This window comes from Silurus meridionalis, chromosome 2 (genome assembly GCF_014805685.1).
Source record: "Silurus meridionalis isolate SWU-2019-XX chromosome 2, ASM1480568v1, whole genome shotgun sequence".
Classification (NCBI taxonomy): domain Eukaryota; kingdom Metazoa; phylum Chordata; class Actinopteri; order Siluriformes; family Siluridae; genus Silurus; species Silurus meridionalis.
In genome coordinates, this window is record NC_060885.1 from 26653632 (window position 1) to 26656218 (window position 2587).

Genomic DNA, 2587 nt, shown 5'->3' on the forward strand with positions numbered 1-2587 from the left:
CTCCACCTCTTCTCCCTGCAACCGCACCACTCTACTGCCCTCCCTTTCATTCACACACATGTACTCTCTCTTACTCCTACTGACTTTCATTCCCCTTCTCTTTAGCACGTACCTCCATCTCTCCAGGCTCTTCTCAACCTGCTCTCTACTCTCACCACAAATCATCTACAAGCATCATAGTACATGGAGTCCAACCTTCACCTTAAACCAGTCTGTCGTTCCTACTGCACACTTTACTGCTGTCACACTGTCCTCAGACATGTTCTGCACTACCCTCACATACTTCTCTGACACACTCTTCCTCGGCATGAAACCTTACTGTTGCTTACAGATAGTCACCTCTTCTCTCAGCCTGGCTTCCACTACACTTTCCCATAACTAATGGTGTGATCGGTACCAGCACACTCCTTCTCCATTCTCCAGGCATCCTCTCACCTTCCAATACCCTGTTAAACAACCTTGTTAAAAACTCCACTGCCATCTCTCCTAAACATCTTCATGCTTCTAACGATATGTCGTCTGGTCCAACCAACTTTCTACTCTTCATCCTCTTAATCGCTGCTCTCACTTCCTCCTTACTAATCCTATCCACTTCCTGCTTCACAATCCTTAGTGTCCAACTTCTCATACAGCTCCTCATAAGCCAAGGAAAAATCACCTACATGCCCTAGGTACACCTTCTACCACTTCATATAACTCACTCCAGAATTTTTTTTTTTTTCACCTCCATCTCACAACCAACTTGTGGGGCATAAGCACTGATGACATTTATCAACTTCCAGATTCACGTTCATCACCCTATCAGAAACTCTCTTTACCTCCACCACACTCTTACTGTACTCTTCCTTCAGAATCACCCCTACACCATTTCTCTTTCCATCCACACCATAATAGAACAGTTTAAACCCACCTCCAATGTTCCTGGCCTTACACCCTTTCCACTTGGTCTCCTGAACACACAACCTTTCTCCTCTCCATCATATTAGCTACCTCTCTCCCTTTACCAGTCATAGTGCCAACATTTAAAGTACCAACCCGAACATTCACTCTCCTACACTTCTCCTTTCCCTGCTGTCTCTGTAGACGTCTTCCTCCTCTCCTTCTCCTCCTTCAGCCAACAGTAGCCCAACTTCCACCGGTACCCTGTTGGCTAGCGATACCTGTGGTGGTCGTTGTAACCCGGGCCTCGACCGATCCGGTATGAAATTATCTTTAGTGATCCGCATAATTGATTTGGCGCATGTTTTTACACTGGATGCTCTTCCTAACACAACCCTCCCTATTTATCCGGGCTTGGGACCTGCACTAAGAGTGCACTGGCTTGTGCAACCCTAATGGCTGGGTTCTCTAGTTTAAATTTATATAATCTACATTTGCATTACCCATAATGCCAAGCAACTATAGCCTGCTGATAGTGGAAATTATGCTCTATTATGTTAAAGTGACATGAATTTCAATATACATGCATAAAAAAAAAAGCATGGATGCCACCATGTTTGTCTTTTGTTAGAAATAAGACCTGTGACTGTGATATGACATGTATCAAGATGTGTTTACTATTGATGCGGTTATGCTGCAGCCATGTTTATTTGATGTTAAAATTGGAGGACCTTAAAGTTGAGAATCCTATAAGTTGAATGCAATATGTTTCATTATTTATTATACATACAGCTGAATTATTGCATTACAACAGCAGGCTTGTTTGTCTTCCCTGTTTTTATGTTAGAAAATTATTATTAATATGTAATTTAACAGCACTGAATTGTGGCCAAAAAAACAACAACTCTTGCTCTTTCAAGTATGTGAAACTGTAAAAAGAACAGGAATCAAACATTTGATTATTCTTCCTTATGTTTGAGATAACAACCAACAAGTTAATATCAGAATTCAATGTCTACGCATATAAAACTTTCATGGTGGATGTTTCCATTAAATGCATGTCCAGTGCATGTGCAGGCAAAATATATACGTAGGACTGCTTGTGTGACTTCTTCTTCTTCTTCTTCTTCTTCTTCTTCTTCTTCTTCTCCTTGTGTGACTAAAACAAAAAAAAGTATTGTGCATATGTAATGACTATATAAGGGATATACAGTGTGTATATATATATATATATATATATATATATATATATATATATATATATATATATATATATATTAGGAGATATACACAAATATTTACATGTTTAATTTATTAATATTAATCAATATTAATTATTAAAATGAAAAAACATCAGATATCTTGTTGTAAAATGACAAAAAACCCTTTCTTTCACTATTCCTGAAAAACGGAATAAATGAATAAATAACCATTTGCAGTGCGTTATTGTTTAATTTAAAATGTATATATATATTACACGCACACACACACACACACGCACACATACACATTTACCAGCCGACTCTGATCCTGATGATGGTGATGAGTGTCCCGGGACACAGAGAGAGAGAGAGAGAGAGAGAGAGAGAGACAGAGACAGCGAGAGATAGAGTGTGCAGGTGGTTGGTGAGACCGGAAGTGGCGCTGTTTTTTTTGTGTGTGTGTGTGTGTGTGTGTGTGTGTGTGTGTGTGTGTGTGTGTGTGTGTG